We start from the raw sequence: 27,257 nt of genomic DNA, 5'->3' as shown, positions 1-27,257 counted from the left end.
GTTACCAAGTGATGTCCTGGTTCAGGAGCTGAGAGTGCTGAATGGAGGTGTTTTGGGGAATAAAAGCACTGAAGTTTAGGTAGACTGGGTGGAAACCTGAAGATAGAGGAGGTGAAAAGTGACAGGTTGAGCCAAAGCTGTAGCAAGATGTGCTGTGCTGGCATAAGCATCCACATGTGAGAAGTGCATGTGAAATCTCATGCACTCAGTGCTTTCATACCAGTTTACCATGCCTGGCTATTCCCCTCCTGGCCTCCATGGGATGGTGCATCCCCTCCTTGAGGAGCAGTGGGTCTTGGCAGGATGAGGGCAGCTGCTCCGGCAGTGAGGAGTGAGGATGGCCATGCCAGCCAACCCTGGGGCCACACCAGACAGCATGGCCGGAGCCGCTCTCACTGTGGGTGCAGCCATCCCAGCCGGCAGCTCACCCAGCCTGCTCCTCCACCTTGGCGCCCCAGCTGCAAGGGGGTGGATAATGACAGCCCTCTGTTTCATGTGGCCGTGAACACCTGAGAGCTGTTCTGGGCCGTGGCTGGAAGATGAATCATAACGAAAGCTGGTCCTGCCGTCCCCAGGAGGAGCTGAATGCCTGGGTGGTGTTTCACATGCACAGGGGATTCAAGTGACCCTTAAGTGTGAATGTGAGATGTACCACCCCTGCACTCCCAGCAAACACGTCCTTGCACCTACAGACAGCTAACCCCCACTCCCCTCACCACCCCACCACCCCCCCGCTGGGGCTAGAAAGCATAACGGGCTCTGCTCTCCCCAGAGCAAAGGGCTGGAGGTTGTAGCAGCAAACCCAGGCGGCTAAAGCCCAACCCACTGCAGCCCCCTGGGACCCCCTGCATCCATGTTTCTCTCCTGGAACTGTCCTGCAGAGCAGCCTGCCTTACTGCTCACAGCAATCTCAGGCGAGACCATTCTCCCTCCGGAAAAACCTCCCAGCAGAACAACTCAGAGCAAAGGGAGAGGGGGGAGACTGTCTCTCAGGCTGCTGGCACTTGGTCTCGAGGGATGTGGATTAAAAGCACTTGCAGGGAAGTGAGTTTCATGGCACCAGCTGAACTGTGGATGCTCAGGGAGCAGGCTGGCAGAACCATGCACATGCATATGATTTGGTGGGGCGCCTCAGCCCTCATGGGAGCAGCCCTGGTGGACTGCAACACTTCTGCAGTGCTTCCAGCACCAGAGACAGGAACCGGTCCCCCTTCCCCTCCCCAGGTGCTCTGTGCCCGGCTGTGAGGGGATGCCAGCCACCATGCATCAGCCCCCGGGCTGTTTCCCAGAGCAGGTGAGGGCGTGGAGGACCCACGCTGCCGGTGGTCCCCAGGCTGGTGGGCAGACCCCGCATGGGGCAACAGTGAGGGGTATTGCTTACACAGGCAGGCATGTAGGGCGGCTCAGGGTTTGCCACTCCTCTGCAGAGCCACCACCACACGGAAGGGAAAAAAGGAAAAGAGGGGAAAGAAAAGAAAAAAAATCCCCACCATAGGGAAGACTTGCTCCAATTTCCCAGCTGGGGCATTACCACCACTATTGCAAGAGATCGCTGTCAGAGTTTTACAAAGAAAAACTACCAGGAGGAATACATAACCTTTTCTTAACATCAGCAGCTCAATTAACTAATGACAGCAAAGCATTCTCTAGTGTCACCAGCCCCACTCGCCGTGAGGAGGTGGGGGCGAGGGGGGCTGCCGTGTATTTATACAGCTGCACCTGGCCTTTGGCTGGGGCTGGCTACTTACTTTTTATCTCTGGCAGGATCTCGCCTGCCTCTCACACGCGTGCGCACGCACATGCTTTCTAGAAGTGAGCTCCACTCTGCATGAGAAGGTTAACAAATACCAGACTGCCTCTAAAAATACCTCCCCAATCGATGCCGAGCGTAAGCCAGTCCAGAGTGCCAAAAGCTGCGAGAAAAGCCATTTGTTCCCCGCAGGATCACCCCTTCCCATCTCCCCTCCACATTGCTGGGAGCTCTGGATCCGTCCTGACCACCCATCCGCTTATCCCCACCTGGCCATCTCTAAAAGGCTGGTCTATCTCCTTCCACTCAGGCAAATGCCTCCATATTAAATCATTTGTCTGTGTCGATTGATTCAATATTGAGACGCGACTTGTAGCCACTTGTATCTAAATAGAATCTAAATTGTTATTACGGCTTCATAGTCGTGGCTTCTTCAGCATTGCCCCTCATCTTGCCAGCTCCGCTCTGCTCTAATTGCCTTCAGCGCACTGAAAACATGAATGCGTACAATTTGCAGGAAAGAAATTATCATCACATCTCCTTTCAGATCTTGCTAAATGCTGTTGTGTTTATTCATTCACCCTGCGATTGCTCCCGGGGCAGATAGCAGCAGGCAGGCTAATAACAGGCAAATAGCGCGCACTTCTGATCAGAGGCCAAAAGGAACATTAAAAAAAAGACGGAAACCCATCGCCGCACATGCTGCAGGGATGGCCCCTGGCTCCCGGTAGCTGCAGTGACCCTGGAGCGCTGACTTGCTCCTTCCCACCTGCTGCGCACCGGGGACAGCTGCTCTGGAGGTGTGGGAACCCTCCCTCGTGCCAGGCTGGGTCCTGCGAGGCTGTGGCAGACTGCTCCTTGTCTAGTGATGGGGAAACTGAGGCAAGGAGGACAGCAGAGGTGGCACTGCAAGTCCGCAGCCATGCTGGGGCAAGAACTTTGATAGGGGGAGTCCTGCTCCTGCAGCAAGGAAAGTTATTCTCTAGGGCTGAGCCAGGGAGGGAGCAGCACTGGCCGCAACCAGAATGGCCCTTTCAGGAGGAAGGCAGAAGAAATGCTGAAGGTGTCACCTCTGGGGAGCAGCTTGCTGGCACGCTGTCCCTCCTGCCAGTGCTTGGCAAGCACCCGCCACGCTGGGTAGCGCTGGCAGCAGCCCCAGGAAGGGGGCGCAGGCCCAGGCTGGCCATAAATCACCCGCTGCGTGTGTGTCCCTTGGCTCTGACCTCGGTGGGGCTGAGATTAATGGACTATCCGTTTAACCCCACTAGCCCTTAACTAGCCATGAAGTGCAGGAGCAGCTTACCAACAGCACCGGTGGGAACAGCCCTGCTCTGTGGGTGGCTGGGGCAGAGAGCATGAAGAGCCCTCTTTTCTGGAGGAAAGCTGCATGGGAAAGTCATTCTCTCTAGCAGGGGGGAGCAGCCCTGCCACTTCTCCACTGTGCAGGACATTTTTTGTAATTACAAGGAAGAGCTCAGTCACAACGGCTCGACACAGCTGCAATTAATAGTGAGCCCACTGCTGGCTTTCGTAGCCAGTCCCTTCTTCGCTGCACAGCATGCTCCACCTTCCATTAGGGAGAAGAATGGAGGCCAGGGCATCTCCCAGGGGCAGCGTTCCCCATGCTTGCAGCACCAGCTATGTGCCAGGAGCCTGGGCAGATGGGTGGTGCCAGCCCATTCAGGGGGTCCCATGCAGGGCCCCACATGGCTGGAGTGAAGGCATCTAGCTTTTGTGGGGGCAATGGGAGGGAAACGTGCATGGCTTCATCCCCACATCCCAGCAGCAAGGGGCAGCTTGCCCTCCCACCACCCCATCTCTTCTGCTAAAGGCTGCTTATCTGCTGCTGCCCAGCATCAGAGCGAGTGGGCTTCAGGTTTCCCACTGGTTTCCCTCCCAGCTGCTCTGCCAGCCTGGTGCTGGTCCCAGCAGTACCTAGCTGTAGGGTGCCTTTGCACACCAGGAGGAGGCTTTGCAGCAGAATAAAGCCCCCCCAAGGCAGAGCCAAGATGCCTTTGCAATTGCTGGCACTAATAGCAGCAGGTCAGAACCTTGGTTGTAGTGCTGGCATTCAGACCCTCCCAGCTGAACCTGCTGCCATTATGCATTTTACAGCAGCAAAAGGGACAGGGGATCTGGCTAGTGTGTCCTCAGGCTCCCTTACCAGTCCTGTGTAAGGTCACATAGGGGACCCTTCCCCTGGGGAAGGGACCAGGCTCCTGGCTCAGTGTCTCAGCATAGTCCCCTTAAACAACAGGCTGCTCTGCCTTCCCAGCATGGCTCCTAGCTCCTTCCACCATCAATTGACTCTGCACATCCATGCATCCATGGCATTACCCCATGCCACATGGGGCACCAGACACCTCAGGGTCGGGTACCAAGGCATTTTGCCCATTTTCAGCCTTCCCTGGCTCAGCTCACAGGCCTCCACCTGTAACACCTCTGGGTTTTTGAGACAACTGCTTTGTGACTGCAAACATGTGGCAGTGGATGCAGTGACCTCATCAGTGGCAGGACCCAGGTCCTGCTCCTGAGGGTGAGGAAGGCAGAGATACTGTGCTTCATGCTCTGCTCCTCCTTATTCCCCAGCCTCAGGAAGACCTGAAGGGTGATGGCCACCCAGCAGCACGGCATCACTGGGACCCACAGATGCCAGCTGCCCTCTGCTTGAGCAGGGCTGGCTGGCTGAGAACGGGCATGGGAGTCAGATGTCCCCAAAACTGCAGGTCTCACTCTTTCAATATTATATAGGAAAATGGAGAGTAAATATGAATGAATTCAATGTTAAATGTGTGAGATAGGATGCTGTATATTCACATGGTTAAGTAAAAGAGAGTAAATGGAAATCTTTATCACTATAGACTGCTGAATATTAATAGTTATTGTTTGAGTCTCTGCAGCATGGAAAAGTCAATTATAATCTAAGTGTAAAAACGTCCTGAATTATAGATAAACTAGGCAAGGAAAGAGAAGAATCTTCACCACACAATACAAAAAGTGCTGTAAAAGAAGAAATAAATGTGATAAGAACTTTAAAACAGTAGCTGTCAAAATCCACTGAATGATTCTTTATATTAGTTAATGCTATGTATAACCTGGAATCTTGAAAGGGTTAAGCGCCTGCATGTTAAACACTTGCTTTATTTCTGCAGCCTACACAGAGACACGGGCAATGGAGGGGAACTAACATGTTTGCATCTTCAGTGAGAAAGCCTGAATTTTCCAAATTGCTCAACCCCCACATCAGGGATGGGGTTTTCCAGCACCCTTTCAAGGACCAAAATAAATGGTCAGGTTTCCCAGTGTTTTCAAGTACTGAGAGCTGAAAGCGCAAGGGCATGTGCCTTGGTGGTAGCTGCCAGTCTTCGAGCACGTGGGGAGACCTTGCTCTTGGTCCCTGCCTGAGAGCGGAGCATCGTCCCTCTGCTCTCGCTAAGGCAGAAGCGGCCTTTGGGATACTACAGGTCACTGAGTCCCAGGCTGGGGGGTGAAGCGGAGCAATGGAGTGGGCAGTTGCTAAACTGGCAGCATGGCTGGCTGCCGACCCGGCTACCTTCTCATGGTCACACTCATGAGACCACTTCTGGCAGCGGGAAATCAGGATACATGCCACAAGTCCATTCTCAAAGATCCTGCAGAGGCCTGGAGGGGGCTTGCTGCACCCCACATCCCTTCTTGACTGGGACGTGACCCACATTTCTTGCATTTAATTCCAGAAGAGATGGGTGGGTGTCCCTGGGATGTGACTCTGCTCCCTTTGGGGACATCTTAAAGCTGGCTGAGGTCTGGCAAGGGGATGGTGTGACACAGAGCTCTGCACAGTGCACTGGGGAAGAGGGGCTGCTCTTCCCCACTCACCCTGGCACCGCTGCTGATGTGAAGGAGAGCAATCCCTTGCAAAGTGTCACCATCATTTTTCATGACCATTCCTGGCAGCAGAAAGGCAGCATGCAGGCACAGGAGGGGATCACACCTTCTCCAAGTCCCTCTGGGTCTCCCATCATCCCAGTCCCCCCTTCTGATGGCAGTGGTCTTGGCCCTGCAGCTATTTTACTTAATCACTTGTCCCACTTGACTTTGCATAGCCACAAGCAAGTCTTTTGCTGGACCCACGGCCTGAGAAGCTCGGATGCCTTGGTGGCAGGAGAGGATCCCCAGCCCCTCAAAGGGCTACCATCCATTTGTCTCCCCAAATGGAGGTTTCTGAATCACATTAGCTCCATACGTCATTACTCCCAGGCGGTGCCAAGTGACCTGTTATAGCAGGAATAACAACAGCAGGTTTCCAGAGCGAGGAGGTTTGACCCTACACCAGAGGTGATGTGTTTCCTCTTCAGTAATTAATCCATCCCTCTCCTACCCCTGGCTGACGCTGTGTCGTTATTTTGCAACCTGGATCCTTCAAACAAGTGCCTCTGCAGGTTGGTAGTTCTCATCGGTGTTGGTTATCCTGGAGAGCAGTGCTGGAGTTTATCATATTGCCATTTGCAGCCGAGAACTGCTTCCCCAGAGGAGAGGGGAGAGGCGGGCTGCCAGCCTGCTCCCCCTGCCTCTGCTCAGGGCAGGAGTTGAGCAAGGCAAGTGTGCCTTTGTGCTGGGACTTGCTGTGCTGATCCCAGTGGTAAATTACAGGCTCTTACTGCTCCTCTGTCTGGAGGTGCTGGGTGCCCGGCTGCACATCCTGCTTGCAGTGATGAGGGACTCAAGGCCACTTATATTCTTGTCTGAAGCAGAAATGAGGCGAAGCCTTAGCTCTGAGTGAGCCAGAGCTGTGGCTAGTGGAAATGGGGACATTCCCCCCACTGGCCTCAGCCCTGCTTTCCAAGAGCCTCCTACAAGCGAGCAGCCGAGGCCACCGAGCCCTCGCTGTCCTGTCACCATCCTTGGCTCAGATCTGCCTGCACATACCAAACCCCACTGCTGAGGTTGCACAACTGTTTCCATTAGAAGCCATAATTAAGGTCAAAATCTATTTTTATTATAACTCTGCTTTACTCACTCAGAGCTTCCTGAAAAATTCTCCTTTTGCTCTAATTTTTTCCATGCTCTGAGCCCAGAGGCAAATTGAGAGTTAATGTTTAAATTAAGCTTATTGAGGAGCATGTGAGAGACAGGAGAATTGCACTGTCCTGGTCCTGCCACTGCTCTGGAAACAGCCTGCATCCCCAAACCGGCTGCACATACCACTCAGGAGCGGGGGCTTTGCTAGATCTGAGCGGAGGAGAAAGCTGATTAATATTAAACTGATTAATATGGCACCATTGTTTAGAGAAAGCCCACGGAGTATTTCTATTAATTCTACACTAGCACTGTGCTGTGACCCCGCGCATCATGTCCATGTGCAGATATTAGTGTAGCCTGAATAGTAAAACCATTTCAAAGCAATGAAATCTTGGTCACAGCCAGGATCAGAGCAGTGGTGGCCGACAGATCAAATCCCCTGCCCATGTGGTGAGCTGACGTCTTTGCTAAGCCAGGCTAACCATCCACAGCCAAAAGATGACCAGCACAGAAACAATTTGGTCTCAAAGTGGCCATAAATACTTTGGTCTGGCAGACCACCTGCTGCAGGTCCTTCAGTGCTGTGGGGCAGGAGGAGAGCTGTAGGGAGGTTACTATCATCAGGAGCAGAGATTTGGAGAGATCCTATCACATCTGCTCTCTGCAGGGACGTGGGGTTGTTGCAATTAATGTAATTTCCTTTAGGAATCTAAGAAAACACCCGTTCTCCAAATCTGCTGAAATTCCTACCCTTCCAGAAAGGCAGGTTAGCAGCAGCCAGCCAGCACCTCCAAACCACCTCTGCTCACAGACAGAATTTGTGACTCATTAAGGCAACAAATATGAACAAGATCGATATCACCATCTTGAACAACTCCAAGTACTATTGGCCCAGAAAAAATCATCTGATCCCAGTTGTGGGAGAGGAGAAACATGCTCTGGGGCAAGACCCTGCAGGTATTCTGCTGGTACCAGACACAGAACTAAAGATGAGCTGGAATAAAGGTCTAAGGGTGTTTTTTGGAGGACGTCTCTCTTTCAAGGGTAGTTTCTCCTCGCAGGGAGTCTGCTCAGGGGTCACAGGCTGTATGCAGGGACCGGGAGCAGGGCAGGCTGTTCTTGCATGCATTAATCTCCTCCGTCTGCTTGCCATACGGGCTGCTGCAGCCGGCCCCGGTGGGGAGAGGAATGCTTTTGTTAGCCCAGCTCACTTGGCAGCCAGGAGGGATTGCTGGAAAGCAAAGCGGGCACTTAACGAGCCGCGTCCTTCCATTATAATTAAAGCGAGACCCAGAAATCAAAGCTGTTATCTGCCTGCCCACACGATGGGCAAGACGCTGCCCTCGGTTGCTGCCAAGACGGGGTCCGAGCCGACCCGTGGGCTTTCTGCCCAGGGAACAGCTGTGGACGTGGGCCAGGGCTGCTGGCGAGCCCTGAGCCCCTGGCCCCTGGCACCAGCTGGTTTAATTTACAGGTAACCCGTCTCCAGCGCCGGAGAGTGGTGGCAGGGTGGAGAGAGACCTCTGGCTGTCAGAGATCAATAGTGACAAGCTCTCCGCTTTTTCCTCCCAAGACTTCGGATGCTGGGTCACCTTTGGCTGGGAGGAAATCCATGGTTTTTGGCAGTGGTTCCTGGAATAAGAGGTGCAAACCTGGCCACTTACATGCTGCCTCATCACCGCCCCCCCTGCCCCACAGCAGGATGAGGGGTGACCACGATGAGGCTCAGCTTTACCCTGCTGTGAATTGGCAGCAGTGGTCCAGTGGCTCAGGACAGCCTGGCAGCAAGTTTTCTCCCTGATCACCTGAGAAGTTGCGTGTATGAATGCAGTATGAGGAGAGGGGGGATTCAGCCTGGAGGACTCCCTGCCCGTCACCCGAGGCCATCAGCATGTCATCCCCCTTCCCACCAGGCCAGGATGGCTCCTTGCACTGGGCTGGCGTCTCTGCAGCTGCTGTGGTGGAGATCAGATTTGGCGGGACCCTTCTTGTCAGATCAATGTCTAATGGCTGCAATGGGGGGAACAGCCAAGCTGGGGACGGAGGGGTGAAAGGGCAACGACTGATTCACAAACCACCCAGTCACCAGAACAAAATTCCCCTTCTAACAAGGCATGGAGCAAACAAATTATCTTTGTTGTTAGGAAATCTGTAAGCACTTATCATTATAATTACCATCTGTGGTTTTGCCATTCAGGTAAAGTAGCAGCAGCAGCTCTGATACGGGTTAGGCTCAGCCCTGCGGGCTGCTAATCAAAACCAACCCGTTTGCCTTCAGGTTGAAGATGATGTCAAACTTGATTGAACGTCCACCTTTGATGGCTTTACCTGGGACCTAACAACATCTGCATCCTACTCACAGTAGCTCTGAAAGGTGATATGTGTGGAAGAGCAAAGCTGCCTGCCATCCGCGCCCAGAAAGGGAGCAGAGAGCTCTGACCAAAACATCACAGCTTCAGGAATCAATAAAACACAATTTAAAAAAAAAAAAGTGTAAACAACAGAGACCAAAGCCCAAAGAGCCGGTCAGAAGATTTATATTCAGCTTAGTTCAAATTTCTGTAATCTATTTAAATTAATAGCCACGTCCCATGCTAAATTGCTTCCAGAGACCATCAGCTTCCAGGTTATTTTGTCCTTTGCAAAGGAAGTGCAGAGGGGACCTCACCATGGGCTCAGCAACGTGGTGCAACTCATTCTCTGAGGGCTGAAGCCCGATGTGCACGGAGACTGGACATGGCGGTGAGCTGGATAGGTCCGCCTTAGCCACTGCCCAGCACCTCCCTGCAGAGAAATGCACTGGGAAACAAGTTCAGGGTTGCTGTAACCTGCTATTTGTTGTGCTTGGTCGAAGTGGGGATGGGAGCATCTTCCCACACCCAGACCCCACCCGCACTGTGCCCAGCTGAGCACGGCAGCTGGCAGCACAAGGGAGCCTGGTCCCCACCAAGGAGGCTCTCCTCTCCGTGTCATGCGCTCCAACGCTATCCAGACTTGCCCAACATTTTCCATTATAAGATCTTCCTTCAATTCCTTATAACCATACCAGCATTTAGCTGGGGTTTTAAAAAATAAGAAAACCCCCCAGAGCTAGGAGCACAAGCTGGGCCAGGAAGATTTCAGCCAATGTGCCGATTGAGGTCCTGGAAAACAAAGATGGCCAAATGGAGAAATTCTTGCAGCCGCTTCAAGGAGAAGCTCGAATGCCTCTGTGTTTGTGGCTGAGAGCTAAATTTCCCCGGGGTGCTGCAACAATTTTCCCAGTGATAATTCTTCTAAGTTGTGCAATATTTTAAGCTTCTGAAACTCCCGGGTCACCCATGCCGAGTGAGGAGCTTGTGTTTGCTGATTGGCAACTCTGTGGATTTATCTGAGCCCCAAGCTGGAGATGTGGAGGGGAGCTGAGTGCTCTCTGTGCTTGCACCTTGCAGTGGTTGAGGGGACTTGCTTTGCCTGGTGCAAACTCTCCTATCCCAGGCAGTGAGCAAAGGGAGAAGAAAACTGCATGGAAGCAAAGGGAAAGGGAGGAATGTGCCAAAATCAAGCCCAGGGAGGGCTTGGGCTCAGCAGAGGAAGGCAGGCAGGGACAGGAGGGGTGCTGCAGCAGTGCTCAGGCTGGATCATGGGATCCTCAGCCTCCTGTGGCAAGAAGGCAAAACCATTTGTCAAATACCACCTCTTATTGGTGCTAGAAAGAAATATTTAACTCCCTGTGGGCAAAGTGCCTGTTGTCAGCACGTACAACTTGCACGAAATGGAGCGGCATCAGACTACCAAGATCAGAAACTGCACCCAGGGTTCATCTCGTGCCTGGAAGCTCCTGGGAAGGAAGGTGCCCACAAAAGTAATAGTTTGGAAAGGCAGAAGTTTTCTCCTCCCTCTCTCCATGACACACTTGGTATCTCCATGAAAAACCCCACCTGAGCAGGGTTTGATTTTAACTATTCTCTCTACCACTTCCCACCTCTGGCAGAAACCAAACCCTGGGAATGAGAGCCCCAAAAGCTGAAAGCTGGAAAATCTCCTGGAAACCATTACACAACCCAGCACTGTTGCGACACATCTGAGGTATAATAAACAAGGTGCTCGACATACCAGCAATTCCATCACTCTGCCCTGCGTCACTGCCACCCACTTGCAGGAGACTTTTCTTGTCTGTCCCCAGACCTCTTTGGAGCCTCAAGAGCCAGGCCGAAATCCTGCCCCAGTGTTATCCTGGTTCGCCAGCCCTGAGGAACCACCATCCTCAGAGGGAGGTAACGGCCCTGGGAAAATGGTGTTGCATGGATTTATTATAGCACAACGTGCTCATCTGGGTGAGATGTCCGGCCAGGTTTCACTGATATAATTTCTGTCTGCAAGCACGGTAACCACTCTTACTGCAAATGGTAAAAGACCCTTCCTGGCACCTCACTTGCTTTGGGGCGTGTAAGAGCCCTGCGTGGTGCCTACAAAACCCTATGTCCAACAGCATCCCTCTCCCTACAGCTCAGGAGTCAGCACACAAGTACAAATCAACTTCTTTCTGAGGATGGAGAGGTTACCCCTTCCCAGCACAGCTGCTCTAAATAAACCATGTCCCACAGATTATCATCTGAGGGTAATATTTTAACCGCAAACTATTATTATTTATCCTTTATGGAGGCAGGCAGGTGCAGGAGGCACTTTACATTGAGTCATGACCGTCTAAGTTATGGCTGGGGGGATCAAGGTGCTCAGTGGCACCAAGAACTGAGGTTACTCTTTGCTTTGGCGTTACCTGGAGATCTCCTGCAAAGAAACCCTCCTGTTTCTCTGTGCTCCCCGCCAGCCTTTTAACAAGCCCTTCTGCTAGGCACAGCTTCTCCTCCCGCTTCTCACTGGCAGCCCCTGGAAGGAGCCCTCTGGCCCAAGCCACTCCCATGCTTGAGCAGCCATCAGTGTGGTGTGAATCGCAGCTGCCCCCCAAGAAGGATCAGCTCCCTGTGCCCCCCAAGGAACAGGCAGCTCACAGGCAGCAGCCTGGCAGCTTCACAGTCCTCGTTCAGGCACAGCCGTCCCCAGGGGATGGGGGATGCTGCAAACGCCCCAAACTGAATGTGCGGGGGAGGGGGCCGCACAACTGCCCCCCCCCCCCCCCCATGCCAGGCCAGAGAAGGAAAGTAGCCTCTGATTACCTCAGCTGAGGTGAATAAGGGTAAGCAGATGCTTGGGCACCCTGGCCGATCGCTGTTACTGATTCACTGCGGGAAGGGAGGTTTTGGGGACAGACCAATGGATGGAGAGCATGGTCTGGCAGCTGGCTCCACGCTGGCCAGCATCACACTCCCTCTTCCACAACCCCAGACACCAGCAAGTTTCTTCCTAGAAATATTTGTAAAATGTAGGCAACTCTTCTAATAACTCCCACATGACATGCTTAACAAAAAAGCCAACCGTGTCAAGGTTTCCCTCTAACTAATATCACGCTAATGCCAAACAGCAGTGAGTGGTGGAGGAAGGTGGATTTACAGCAGAGGGACAAGGTGAAACACCAAACGCCTGGGTTTTTGTCCCAGCTCTGTCACAGACTCACCTGTGCTGGAGCAGATGCCCTCCCTTCCATCCTCACGGCCCCATGCCTCGGTTTCCCCAACCAAAACAGGAGAAGAGAGGCCAGGAATCATGTCCAAACCCACGCAGATGTGGTGGAGAGATGTGTGAGGAAAGAATTTATTACTGATGAACTAACCAGGGATGTCTCCAAGACCAAGCAAAAGCCCCACCGGCAGCAAGGTGTCCAGGAAAGAGCCAGCCCTGCCGTTCATGTGGCCCATGCTCTGGTGCCTCATGGGGGGATGGAAGAGGCTGCAGAAAGCCATCTCGAGGGATAATTCCTAGAACCTGTGCCTAGCCAGGGAACCAGCGAGAGCTGCTATTTCAATCTCCCTTATCAGCCGGGGGAAATCACACAAGTAGCAGGGTCCCACTCATGGCTTCCCCAGCCTTATTACTGCTGTTTCTCCCACAGCAGCCCCAGGAGGAGCAGCTCTGCCCAGCGCCTACCTGACACACGCAGTATCCCTCCCTGTCCTGAAGGACCAGAGGAGGGAGGCGCAGGGAGTGGGCAACATTCAGCCAAGGTCACCCCAAGGGGCTTGGCCCCTCTTGCAGATGCGTGCTCCGCTAAGCAATGTGGGGGATAAGGTTCAATCCCCAAATAAGCCTCTCCAGACAGCAATCAGAGAAAGGCTTATATGCTCTGAAAGACCCTCTCCATGCCAGAAAGCATCTCTCCACTCAGCTTAATATCTGATGCTGGGTGTCAAAAATCCCACAGTGCAAACACTGCTGTCCCGTTTGCCCCGCACCTTTTCACACTGTGTGCCTCCTTCCACATTATTGCACTGGCACGAGCTGCTTTGCCCCTGTACTTGCTAAAAGCATCTGGATGAGAGGTTGGTGCAGCCAACAGCTCTGGGATGGAGCGAGATGGAATCACATCCTTCACAGCACTGGTTTTCCAGCTTCTACATGGTTATCACCGTGCAGCCCCAGGATAGTGCAGTTGCACCCTGTCATGACAGCTTTCATGGGCCCAGGGAGCATTTACCATGGGTAATGTGATGGCTTTGCTGGGCTCCCAGACCCCAAGATTTGCACGGTTGACAATTCACATTCGGGAATGCTAATACCTTGATATTTCCAATATTTTGGTACTGTAAAGCAAACACATCTGATGTGGAGTCATTAATATGTAATAAATGCAACCCCACCATGGTGCTTTGACAGTTGCGTTTTTTTTTCAGAAGAGAATGACTCTTCTGAACAAATTTTAAACCCAAACAAGCATTTTCCTGGCAACTGCCAGAAACCAGGATTTTAGGAGGTTTCAGTGGCTTGCAAGACTTCAGGGATGCCTTTGCCACGGAGCCAGCTGCCTCCAAACCTCTACAAAGGCACAAGCAAGTCCTGCAGGGCTCAGGGGGCATGACCAGGATGGTAGCAGCACAGTGGGGGCATACAGGTGGGTGAGCTAGGTCAGGGGGATCACCCAACAGCCCCTCAGGTGGGCTGGTGGCCTTGCAAAAAGGGGTCCTGCAGCACTAACCCAAGAGGGTGGCACCACTCACCGGCCTGGGGATCTGGTGGGATTGTACTTGGGATGCTGCTGCAGGGTTGGATTTTTATTCCTTTGTTTGTTTTTTTTTTTTAGTTCCAGAGACCTGGTTTTAGTCTGTGGGCTAACACTAGTTTTAGGTGCAGACATGAGGCAGCACAGCTCTTCCCGCATCAGCTCACACCTGCTTTGCAAAGCTTCTCTCCAACACACACAGCCTGTTTGCAAGCTATGTGTATGTTTGCGTAACCTCAGGTTTTTCTGGCCGGAAACCAGGCTTTGGGGAGGATTTCTCAGGCTTTCAAAACCCATCGTGGTGCCGGGGCTGTGAGTACGTGTGCTCTAACCACACAACGTGACAGGCAGGGGGAAGGAGCGGTGGCCACGGGAAGGAAAGATGGGTCCATCCAAGCCGTGAAAGCAGACTTTTTGGGATCACACCTCAGTTTTTGCCTTCCCTGGAGATATTTTCTTTCAAACATCATAAAAATGTACTGGATATTTTTTCAAAGATGCTCAGGAGAGCGAGCAGAAGGAAAGCCAGCCTGCACTGTGGCTCTGCGGATAACCGATTGCTTTGCTCATTTTGGTCTGACCCAGAACAAATATGTTTCATTTTTCCAATGAGCTGGTAAAAAAATACAGTCCCCTTATTTCTAGTTTACTTAGAGCTAGTTTTTTTTTTCTTCCCTTTTATTCCCTTTTTAATGCAGGGCAATTTCAGAACAAAAAGACAAAATAGCGACTTGAAAAATCACTTTTTAGGGTTTTCTTATTCTTGTCAATACAATTTGCTCTGCTCAGCCTGATTTCACAAATCATTTCAGTCACCTTGAAACACCTTTCTTCTGGTCCTTTCTCTGCTTGCTGCAGTCACGCTGCCCAGCTGCAGTCCCCAGTGCACCCCAGACAGGATGTGCCGGCACCCCAGCACCAGCACCTCCCATGCAGGATGCGGCCGGCAGTGTGGCGCTCCCCTCCGTGCTGGGATTGCGTTCACTGCTCGGCTTGACGCCGGTTCCCTAGCGAAACACACTTCAGACTAAAGCCGAGATGCAGTTTGCCAAAATATTTGACAACATGAAGCGCTGCTTGGCCAGGTGCCAGGATCCCCATTTGAAAAGTGAAATTCGGCATGCTCAAGCCCCAGGAGCTGTTCCCACGCAGCTGGGGAGGGCGACGGCAGCGCCCGGGGATGGGGATGTGGCAGAGGGCCCATCGCCTCCCTCATTTCAACTGTGGTGGAAGATGAGGAGCCTCAGAGCTGTGGGAGGCAGGCTGCACCTCTCCTGCCCAGATAACAGGGTTGGGCTGCTGCGAGCACCCAGGCACCTCTGTCAGGGCACAGAGAGCTTGCCCAAGATGGGGCATGGCTCTGGGGTCACCTACCCTCCTCCTGTGCTGCTCCAGGCTGCAAACCTGCCCCGATACGGGTGCTGCTGGCTGCCAGGTCCCACCAGCTCCAGCGCAGACTACAGCTGAGACCCCAGGAAGGGCAAATGAGCCCTCACTGGACACCAACATTTTCCCGCTGACTCACAGGTGGTTTGGGAGGTCTGGGCCAGGCTGTCAAACAGCCCTGGCCACACACTATTCACTGGTCCCCCTTTGGGAGCTGTGTGCCATACGCCCTCCTCGCCACCGCGTTCACAGGACTGCCAAATCCCACAGCTGGGCAAGGAGCCGGCTCGTGCTCGCTGCCAGTGCCATCCCGCAGTGGCCAGCGTCCCAGGCAGGAGGGATGGATGCAGGGAGGGAGGTGGCACCCATTTGTCACCCATTTCTCATGGGGAGGGATGGTCTCTCAGCACTGCAGAGCCCACTCGAGCATCACCGCTGCCTTCACTCCTGGGAGGGCAGTCCCGCTTGCTGCTTCATTCCTAGGAATTGCTGCAGTGCAAATGCCTCTCTGTGCTTTGGGAGTGGGTCTGGGGGGGTGCCAGACTGGGGCAGCTGGAGCCACGTGTGCTGCTGGGGCTGAGCTGTGCAAAGGGCCAACCCGGTCAGTGATCTGAAAAATACTTGTTTTACAAGCAAAATAGCCTGCTTTTCCCTGAAGCTTGTGTCCACTGGCATCCAAATTGCTGAGGTGGGGGGAAGCACAAGGAAAGGAGCGTGGCAGGTGGTGAGGCTGCCATGGGGTGGAAAAACTCCCTCACATTGCTAAAGAAGGAAGAAGTGGCTCAAAGTCCCTGTGGCAGCAAGGCAGGATGAAGGCCAGGACACAGCCGAGCCACTTCTTTCGTTTGTAACTTGGTCAGGATTTAATGCTGGGTAAATCTGTCGCATGGACCTCATCTTTCTTCCTGCACCATAAAGTGCTGAGCACACATCAGGGTGCCATAATACTAACTCATAATAAAAAATAAGGCCTTCCAGGATGAAAGACTAATGTGTTATCCTCAGCACAGGGAGAGGTGTGATACAGGTAAACAGTATATTTGGGAGGCATCCCTGCCTTACCCGCAGTTTCTCCTACTGCCCTTGCTGTGTAAGGTGTTGGGGACACCTTGGGTGCTCACCCGCCTCTGCCCAGGCTGTTATTCCTCCATCACAGCCCTTGTAGGATGCTCAGAGCTGCAGTGGCTGCACAGAGAGATGCTGCCCATCGCCCTCCCACCCCCACAGCCTTCGCTTTTGGGGTGGCCAGGGTTTGTTTGTCTGCAACCCAAAGGATCCAGCCATCATTTGCATCACTTCGCCTTTGTGCCAGAAAAAGAACAACAAAATTAAAGAGCAAAGCACTGCAGTAAATACAAATATAAAAGCAGCAAGCAGCATCCCCGGCAGCAGTAACACATGTCCAAGAACTCCAAATCCCGGCACAGAAAGACGGCGCTTCTGGAAAGAGGTAGCAGAAAAGAGGAAAGTCTTCTCTGAGATCCCTGAAGCATAAATCCCAGATTTGAGCTATGAAGTAGAGCATTAAGACGGAGGAAAAAAAGCACCCAGCCCTTTGCCAGTATGCTGATGTTCATGAAAAGAATAAATATCTGGAAGGAGAGTGGCTGTTATTGCTGGAATAACACAATCACAAAGGAACACACCACAAACAATTACACTGGAACTAAGGGGGATGGACACTCGCTCTGTATGCAATTAGGCACAGCTATGAGTCAGGGAAATGCACATTTTTCTAGAAACATTGTGCTTTTCTTTAGCACAGAAACCACCTCCTGGATGGCAGGATAAAGTTTAGAAAAAGAAAAAGAAAGAAGGGAACAGAAATCTGCAGTGTCATAACAGAAATCACAGATCAATGCCTTTGCTCTAGGAAATGAACAGATACAAATCAGGACATGACAGCTAAAGGAGTCTCCCAAACAAAGCAGAAACAGCTCAAAAGGGAAGGAACAAAACCAAGAGGGAGAGGAGGAGAGGAAGGGAAGAGGGAGCGGGCTCTGTAGCAGACACCATCAATCCACACATGTGGAGAAGGAGTCAGCAGCGGTACCTGCTTCCCGACCAGCAAAGGCTGCACATGTAAAGAGGGAGGACAAACAGCCCTGAGAAAATACAGATGATTTGCTTCCAAGGGCCTTTTCTTGCCAAAATTTACAGGCCTGCAGTTCTCAGTTAATAGATGGAGCTCCCCTTAGTGCTTCTAATGGAAGAGGCTGAAATGAAAACCACCCGCTCCCCGAGGGAGAGGGGGGTCAGATCCAACAGCCTGCAAGAATGTGTTCTGCATCATCTCTGCCGGGACAGACCCCTGGACACCTCATCACACGCCCTGAGATAACGAGCTATGTGGAAGTGGGAATGTGGATTTTTAATTTAAAAAAGAAGAAGAAACCACGTAGCACAAAAGGATCATCACCAGAAGAACGCATAGGAAACCCCAGCCTCCCGGCGTGCCCCAGGTGTGCAGGCGGTTTGCCTCTTCCCACTGGGACACCTCTTGCCTGACCGCTGGTGAATCCCACAGGTTATCTATGCCTCAATCTGCCTGTGGGGTGGAGAGGATAAATGCATTAAAACCACGCAGGCTGGGCTATGCAGGGGGCTGCCTTGCCACAGTACAGAGCGGTGCATGCTGCAATTCACCCAAGGTTTGAGTCTTCTAGCTCTGCTCCCCAGCAAAGAGGTTTAACTGACTCTATTAAAAGAAGGGGGGGGGGAGGAAATAAATCTATTGGCACAGAGAGCTGCTCACATTTTACTTGGTTCTTGCTGAAACAAGGCGGGGAGGGCAGATCACTTCCCCTCCTGTCGGGATCCCTGGGGGAGCTGGGGCACCCTCCCCGGGGCGATGCTGTGTGGGCAGGCAGAGGGACTTGGGGATAGCGGCCAGCAAGTGCCACACCTGCCACAGCTTGGCATGTGCTAGCCTTCTGGAGGAGGCACCCACTGCTGGCGCCCGGCCAGCAGCTACCCCAAAATATGCTGTAATCAATAACTCTGCCTGGATGGAGATGTGCTCCCAGACCTGTAGAGGCTGGCAGGCAGCAAATAACACAATGGTACAAAGAGGGACTCCAACAGCTATTAAACACAATAGGCAGCAAACTCCATCGATATTTTGGACACACAGCCTAACTCTCGCCATAAATTACTCCCAATAACACAGAGAATACAACCGTTGCAGAACTGGCGAGGTGTTGCACAGCTCCACAGGCAGTGTTAAATGCAAACTGTTTAATTAACAGCATTACATATTTGCAGTTCACCTGCACACGCCCCATGTTGTCAGCCTGTTCTCAAACGTCCAAGGCAGAATGTGGCAGCGATTTGGCACCGAGGAGGGCACTGGTGGATGCAAAGTGGTGATGGAAAAACAAGGCTCCATGGAGGAATGAGGAGACTGGAAGCAGAGCAAAGCCTAACTGGCCCATCAGGCAAGCTGTAACACCAGCTTAAAAAGTCTGCAAACAGGGTGTGAAGGCACCGATCCCGTCCCTTGCACACTCTCCATTTGCACATTCAGACCCTTCTGTCCCCTACAGCCCTTCTAATCCCTGCAACCAGACTTCTCTCCCCTGGCACCTGACGGGCAGCCAAGTTGGAGAGGGGAACGGGACCAGGACAGAGCAACCCCCACACTCATCTCCCAGAGGACAAGGTGGCCATAAAGCCAATTTATCCACCAGGCCAAAGGCAGGTGAGTGAGCTCCCATTGAATCAGGAATACACAGCGTGGTGCCACCAGGAAAGACTGCGTGTAACCCAGAAGCAAAACCGGCACACAGGACCCGAGGGCACACCGCTCAGCAGAAAGGCACATGCAACCACATATACAGTATGGTGCGTGCATATTTAATGTATTTGCTTGGCAGATGGAATAACTTTGTTAACAGACTATTTAAATTCCTGAGGGGGTACCTGTAACTATTAGAAATTGATTTTATGAGCCTGTTATACAAACATTACTCTTCAAGGTCTAAAGCATATTGAAATTCTTCCTGTTCTCTCTCAAACAGATGGTGCTAGGAATTTTTCTGAACCTACTCATATCCATAAATACTACCCGCCAATCCTTCTTGCAAGACAGAAACGATCCTAATTAGAACGGTGAGCCCTCGCCATCTTTTCCTCATCACAGACTTACTATAAAAACACTCCAGAATAGGATGGTTTTGGCAAACTCCTCCCCAGGCAAGCGACCGTGAGTATTCCTCTATGTTTGTTATGATTAGACAGAATAAAAAGGGCTTTGGTGCTGTTCACGAGCCCTGGAAACAAGGCAGAGTGAGTGTGTGGGTTGGCGGCGTCAGGAGCAGGCAGCGTCATCCCGGGCTGCAGGTAACGGAGGTTAGAGCTAGGTAGGAATGGGGATGCGACGCTGGCAGATCATACCTCCAGCCCCAGGTTCAGTAACACACCCGGGTCTTCAGAGCACACTAAATTGCAGAGAAAATAATGTGGAGGGGGGAAAAATAATCCCTTAAAACAGATTAAAGGGCTTGAGGGATTGATTTCTAAGGAAAAATTAAAGGAGCTCAATATGTCAAGCTTGACTAGGCATCAGCCAGGAACAGGCATCGGGGTAAGGGGAGCTCAGTGGGGAGACACGGGTGCCCAGGGTATTTACACCCTCCAGGAGCTGCCTTCCAGGGTGTTGTAAGCAGGAGCAAAGGGATCAGAGGCAGGTTAGCAACGTAAATACAGCTCTGAGCTCCTTCGGGTACCACCCACTTATATCCGTGGCTGGCGTGGTGGGTGTTCAACCAGAAATGAAATTTTGCTCTCTGAGAGATCTTCTGGGGCCAGCAACAGATTCATTTCATCAGCAGCCAGATTTCTTGCAGGATGAAATTAATTTTGTTCTGGGTAGAAGTGGAGGTAGTTGAGGGAGACGAGGGCTCCTATTCAGGGGAGAGAAACAATACGCGGTGCGATAAGGTACCCAGCCTTGCAGCGTGATTAGCAAACTCTGCAGCTCAGATAGGCCACCGGATATTTTTTTTTTACTATACTGCCATTCATGAACAATCCCAAGCTCAAATACGGTCATAAAGAGCACTCACTGAATGGAAAAAAATCATTAAAAATTGTGGTCTCTTCCTGGACAACTCAGTAACAGAAAGTGCCAGCTACATTTGTTGAATAAATTGCTTGCAGGGAATAGTTTTTACTAGCTCTAAATGGGATGAAATTAAGCATAGGGGAATGAATGCCAAGTACCAAAGCTATTCCTGGGTGTGAGAGGTACAAGGCAGGGAGCAGACTCTCCAGACAAACCTCAACAAAAAGCCACGTCCAGACCCCCGGTACCCAGTTCTGTCAGGCACCCCGCAGATTTGGGGCTGCTTGGTCTGAATTTGGCACTTCCAGGTCTCATCAGCAGAGGGCAGGGGCTGGCCACGGAGCCAGGGACTGGGGCCACCGGGCTGGGCAAGCGGGCAGGAGACTTTAGGGGCCCTTGGGCACCCCTCAACAGCCCAGCAGGAGATTTTTGCCACGTATCTCCCTGCCAGTCCCAGCCCAGCGTGCAGATCGTAGTGGATTGCTTGGATTTTGGAAGATGGGGGATCTCAGGCACATGGGAGTAGAGCAGAACTTGCAGAAGTAAGTCCACCCTTATTCCTCTTTCGGCTGCCTAAACAAACCCCGACCATTTCCCTGCTCCCCAGCTGCAGCAGCCATTCCCGGGCTTCCATCCTCAGTCCATCCACAGCGCTGCCTCCCAGTCCATTCCCTGCCCTGAGCCCGAGGATCACCCAGGGAAGCACCACAGCACCGAGCGCAGAGGCAGGTCTGACACCAGCAAGAGATTAATCTTTCCAATCCGTTATTTTCTAGGACTTCAGGGAATGCAAGAGAAGAGGGTCTTATTAAAGAAAAGGCAAAAATCCCCGAATTATTTGCTTATTCCATCTGCTGTCTTGTTTGGTCAGCTCAAAGCAGGGGCTATCACAGGCTGAGGGCTGGTGCCCAGTAAGTGGACATTATAAGGATATTTTACAAACTTCATCCTCCATAGAGGACGCAGCAGTTTTTTCCCTTTAACAGTGTTAAGGCACAGAGCAGCCCAGGGCAGGATGCCTGCAGAGCCCCAGGCGCCCTGAGCAGGGGCCCCCGTGGCCCAGCACAGCAGTAACCCAGAGGCTCTCCCGTCTGCCCGCGCTGTTTGCAGCTGGGCCTCAGCCCCATCAGTGCCTCCAAGACAGGAACATGTTAAACGAGATACCTACAGCGATTCCCCGAGCTTTGGCCTGTGGGTGAAAGGCATCTGTGTGGCTCGAAGGGAGCAACCTTGTGAACAGAAGATCCTGCTGTGCCCCTGGGGCAATGGTGCATAGCAAATTACCATAGTCAGGAGGCTGTAATGTGACCCAGCAGCATCAAAGAAAGACAGCATCGTTTTTGGCTGCACAAATGTGCCACAGAACCGGGAGGTGACAAACCCTTACCGGGCAGACTGGAGGTGACATGGAGGTCCAGGCGCCCCTCTTCAGGGAAAGGAGGCTCAAGAGGGGACCAGCCAAATCAGCCTCAAGATCTGGAACAAGGGTGCAGATGAGGGTCAGAGGACCTTGGGCCAACAGCTCACCTTGGGCCATTTGGGGCTTTTTGACCAGACACAGGTCCTGGCTGTTTCTTGGGGACATGGATTATCTTGGGGGGTCCAGGTGGGTGGTGCACCCACACAGCCCCACTAGCCAAGGCAAAGAATTGGACAGCTGGAGAGCTTCAAAAGCGCCTCAGATGTCCTTCACCTAAGGACTTCAGAGGCTTTACATCCAAGAAGCACCTCCCTTCCCAAAACCAATTCACCACCAGCCACATCACGCCCTGCTGCCACAACCAGATAAAAATCAGGCTGAAATTGTGAGTCTCGCTGCCAATCCCCAAATCTTGCTTCTTGCTTAGATGGGACAAGACCCCAGAGCAGGGGGTTCCTACCTGTGGCCACCTCCAGATACCTCTGAGCCAGGATCACCCCATGGCTCGGGGACAGTGACAGGAGGTGCTGTGCAAACCTGGGGTAAAAGAACAGCTCTGGGTCCAAAAAAACTTCCTAGGAACCAGGATGGGTGGCAGGGGATGTTCCGTGCAGTAGGTCACGGAGCTGAGAAGAGCACCCAGGCGCTTCCTCGTCAGCCCTGTAGCACGGGGAGACGAGTGCCAAGTGTTTCCATCACACTGCTACGGCAATTACAGAATCAGCCAAATGGTTAAAGAGGCTGGAGGGTTTGATTTAAATAAATAATAATAATTTAGCTTCCAAATTGCTCCCACATTGAGATGCTTCAGGCTTTGTGCAATGCAATAAAAGCCATCTCTGAAAAAACACAACAACAAAAAGCACACTAAAATGTTATCAGAAAACACTACTCATTAAAATTAACAATTAAAACAAATTAGATAGGCTCTACTGACACAGAGGGGGAGGAAGAGCATCCAAATGAGGAAAAATGCCTGGTAATTTTTAGTCACTGATAAGTAAAATAATGGTCTCATTTAGTACTGATTACCTAGAATTATTTAATTTTACTTCAAATTATTCAATTTTTGGTTGAAGTTACCTAGTAATTTTTAATTACCGATACATAATGCAATGACAAATTACTCTTATTTACCTCTGTCTGCACAGAAGCGTGCAAGAAATCAATAGGCATTTCTGGCAAATTATTAAGTGACTTGATGAAATGATAGGAATGTTTTCCCATTAGCAGGAATTGCTGAGGCCCAGCCCAGGACGAGTACCGGGGCGGGCACGGCAGGGGGAGGGAGGAAAAGCCAGAGCAGATCTAAGGCAGGGAGACCCAGAGCACTGGCCCCAAGAGTCAGCTTTTGGGAAGCGATAGGGTCGGAGCTGGGAAAAGGCAAATCCACCCTGCTGCTCTCAGGAAAGCGGCGTTCGGTCCATTTTTAGCAGAGAGCAGGATCAGCCACAGACTCTTGGCTGCCTCATTGATTTTTTCCTCCTAATGGAAACAACCTGCAGGACTGAAAATATTTGCAAACTGCTCAGGTCAAAAGAGGGAGCAACAATAACAACAGGGGCGGAGGGGAGGCTCTTCCAGGGCAGAGTCGTGCTGTGCCCCTTTCCCAGTGTCTCTAGGATGTTTTCTTTTCCCTGGGCATACTGCCTATCTGGTTGGGTTTTTTTTCCCCCTCAAGCAAGAGCATTCCTTGGGTATTTTCCACATGGACCAGCCTTGTTAAAGAGTGAGGGTGGAAAGGGTCGGAGGATAAGGAACCTGCTCTGTCCTTAACCTGTGCATGGCTCTAAATGGCCAAAATTCACCACTTGTCACCTGTCAGAGAGCTCATGCCTCATGTCAGGGCCAGGACTGCTCAGGCAACGTGGCAAGGCAGGATTAGAGCTCAAACTTATTTTGATAAATTGGAGATAAAGCCAGGAAAAACAGGAGAGTGTTCACCAAAACAAATACAAGGTTCAACTGAGCAAATATGAGGTGGGGGGAGGAAGCCTAAATAAATATGGGGAGAAGCTGACAAGGTAGCTACTCTCCAGAGAGGAGCTAGGGATGTAACGGATTGCAGGCTGAACACGAGGCACGAGTGTTGTACTGTGGCAAAAAAATTTAAAAGATTAAAAATGGAGCATTGTTGGGAAGATATAAAAAGGGGATCTCACCCTAGCACCCTCCCCAGCCCTGCCACAGTCTTGCCTGGAATATGCCCTGTTCTGAGTGCTGCGGTATAATAGAAATAAACAGTGAGAACACGCCCAAGGACAACGAAACCTGCCAGGGGTCTGCAAAGCCATTCAGAGCTGCTGCCTGGCTCGGGTCAGCCACCCCCCAGGGAAGGAGGCAGATTCCTGGGCCCCTCGAGTGGAGAGATGCTGCAAGGAGGAAAGGGCTGTGCACTGAGCAAGAACCATCAGGCTGAAGCTGCAAGGAGGAGAAACCCAGTTTGGATGCAATGCTCTCAGCTGCAAAGCCCATCGGGAGTCCCATCTCTGTCCTGGAAGTGCTGATAAACCTCCAAACACAGCAGGGGCTGAGCTGGTCCTGCCTCAGTGCTGGGCTGGAGCCCTGGCAGCTACTGCTCCCCTGCAGGCAGCTGGGGAGGGGATGGGGTGCCTCCTCCCTTGCCATCCCACAGTCACATCCAGACCCATCTTGCCCTTTCCAACACCTCCAGGAGAGCTCGGCCATGGGAATGCCTTCAGTGGTCAGTCCCTTTTTTTTTTTTTTAATGAAAGAAATAGCTGTGAAATGCATGATAAAAATATCTATAGCTCTCCCCACCACTTTGCAGATAGAGTCCCATGACCGTTCATATTGCAAATTCAATTCCAATCAGTGTATTGGCAGGAAAGGATTAGGGTCAGTGCCAAAATGCATTCATCCTGGCCAGTGCTTTCCTGAGCCTCCGTGTGCTCCACCAGCCACTCCAGTACCTGCCCATCTCGGGAGCCAGCTGCTGAATGGCTCTATGGGGCTCAGCTCATGCCAGCACCCTGTGATGTGCCCTGAGGAGGGTGCAGGCACATTCCTCAGTGATGCCTCCACATGCCCAGGCTGTGCCTGCCTCCCTCCTTCCCGGCAATGTTCCTGTGCTTTGCTGCCCAGGTCAGCAAGCCCTTAGGGGCTGCTCTGTTCCTTGGCTGCACAAGCAATGCAGCCTGGTGAGTAAAATCTTCAACAGTCCCTCCAACACTGTTCCCCCACTTCTGCAAGGAGCAGTCCCTATTATCAAGATCCATATGGACCATCTAACATGCAGTAACTGGGATTTTTCCCACAGCGGTGTTCTCCAGGCCCCCCTTTCAGCAGCTCTGGGGCACTCTCCCATGGAGTCTCCCACTGACAGTCCAAGCTGCTCAAGACATCACGGCACACAGCTTCATGTTCAGCAGTGGCCAGGGCGCCGAAGTGCCCTTGGATGCATGATGGCAGGGCCAGGGAGCATTGTGCCAGGCTAAGTCAATACAGCAGTGCACAACTCATTGGGTTCGGGTGCCTCACTGCAAAGGAGATATTGGAAATAGTCAGGAGTGGTGGGGAGGATTTCAAACCATTGGGTTTTTTTAGGAACCTGGAGATAAAGCTGGATAAAAATGAGTAAGGTAGAGGCATTACCCACAGGGTCTTATCTGATCTGGCATCCAAACCTGCTATTGCCTCCACTTCCCTATCTCGAGGAGTTTTTTAAGTGCACACAACTACAAATCACCCCCTTCCAGTTTAAGTGTCAAATTAAATCAAGACAAACGTTCCCCTGTTCCACATTTCCTTTGGTCCCTGGCTAAGCCCTGCAGCCCTTTCCTAAACCTCCACCTCCCACAACCTGGCACAACCCCAAGCCTTTGCCTTGGGAGACATCTTCAGGCTGAACTTCCCATCCCTCTGGCATGCAGAGCTGCTCCACCACCAGCCCCTCTTTTCAGCAAGAAAGTTGCTAAAGGCTCTTTGCAAAAGGAAGTTTGCTGTCAAGCTGCTCCAGTCACCAGCTTTAAACCCATTACCAGAAAACATCAGGCAAAACTGGAGCTTGTCTTGGCGTCCAGCTCACTCTGCATTAGGGATGGACAATCATGGATGCAATAGAGAAAGCTCTACCAGGACAGATGGCCAAATCTGAAGACAGAAATCTAAAAACTGATAAACTCCTTTTTACACCAACACATGATTAATGTGTGGAACTTACTGCCATAAGATATGACGAGGCAGAGAGTTTTGTAAGATTTTAAAGAAGATCTGACATTTATGCGGCTAATAAAAGTTTCTGTAGCTCCATGAGTCAAGGTAGATAAAAGGAAGATGCCTGGAGGGGAGATAACGCCATGTGCTTCAGAGCATAAGCTAATGACTAATAGCAAAAGACAAAGAAGAAAGCACCCCTGGGAGGCTGGGTTTTTCTTGTGTACCAGGTGTTTGCTTGTACCTTCTCTGAAGGTCCTGGCACATGTTACTGCAAGATCGGATAGGCGACGAGCTGCATCCCAGGCTTGCCCCAGGCCAGCAACTCCCCTGCTCCTAAATTTCTACGTTTTGTTTTGGTTTTAAATTAGACCCAGATCTCTTAAAGCCCCGAGAAGCCTCTATCATTAATCCTCCTGACACACAACCTGGCCACATGCACTGGAAATCATTGCTCAGGGTTTGGCAGGGCTCCAGGCAGAAGGGACTGAGTGCTGATTCACAGGGGCCCCAGAGATGCTGACACCACAGGCTCTGGCCACCCTCGGCCCAGCACACATTGCACAGAAACATTTTGTCTGAAGAAGAGTTCAATACTGCCTGGATTGTGCCAGCTCCTGGAAGGACATGGGTGATGCTGGCAGGACAGACGGGTGGACTGCTGGCTTGGCTGGACACCGTCTTCACAGAGGGGATTGCAGACCTCTGTGCACTTGGTTACCCTCATTTTGGCGGTACCTGCAAACCACAAGGTCAACATGCCATGGTTCAGGGGGCACAGCAGTGACTCACAAGCCTCTCCTCCATAACAGAATTAGGAAAGGTATCCTGGGCCAGAGCTAAACCAGGGGCAGAACTGTGCAAATACATTCACGCTGGGTATGGCAGTGCTGGGCCTTTGTCTGTGTTTGCAGCCATGTGTTACTGCATCCCATCACCGTGCCCTTCCACAGTGCAGCACCATTGCTGTGAGTCCACCCCTGCCCAGAATGCTGCTTCACTGCCTTTTCCTTTTAGACATCTGAGCTGTTGTTGGCTGCCTGCTGGCATGTGCTTCATGTCTTGGTCCATCACCTCTTACCTTTGCAGAGTTTATATGATCTCAGCCTAATCCTCCCCCAGTTTGTCTACAGGCTCTGTCCTGCCTCCCAGCACAGAACTCTCTTTGTACAGGTACCATCCTCCAACATGTGGATGTTTAGGCCCCAGGACCCATTCCCTTCCTCCACCACCCTCTATGCAACCACCACCCTAACGTGCAGCTCTAGGGCCATTAACACTGCCCGGGGGCCTTACCTTGAGGTTTGGGGACCCAAATGCTCCTCATCTCCAGGCCACCGCTTGTACACAGAAGCGAACCTCATCT

Source organism: Phalacrocorax carbo, chromosome 7 (genome assembly GCF_963921805.1).
Source record: "Phalacrocorax carbo chromosome 7, bPhaCar2.1, whole genome shotgun sequence".
NCBI classification, from domain to species: Eukaryota; Metazoa; Chordata; class Aves; order Suliformes; family Phalacrocoracidae; genus Phalacrocorax; species Phalacrocorax carbo.
This window is presented reverse-complemented; position numbering follows the sequence as displayed.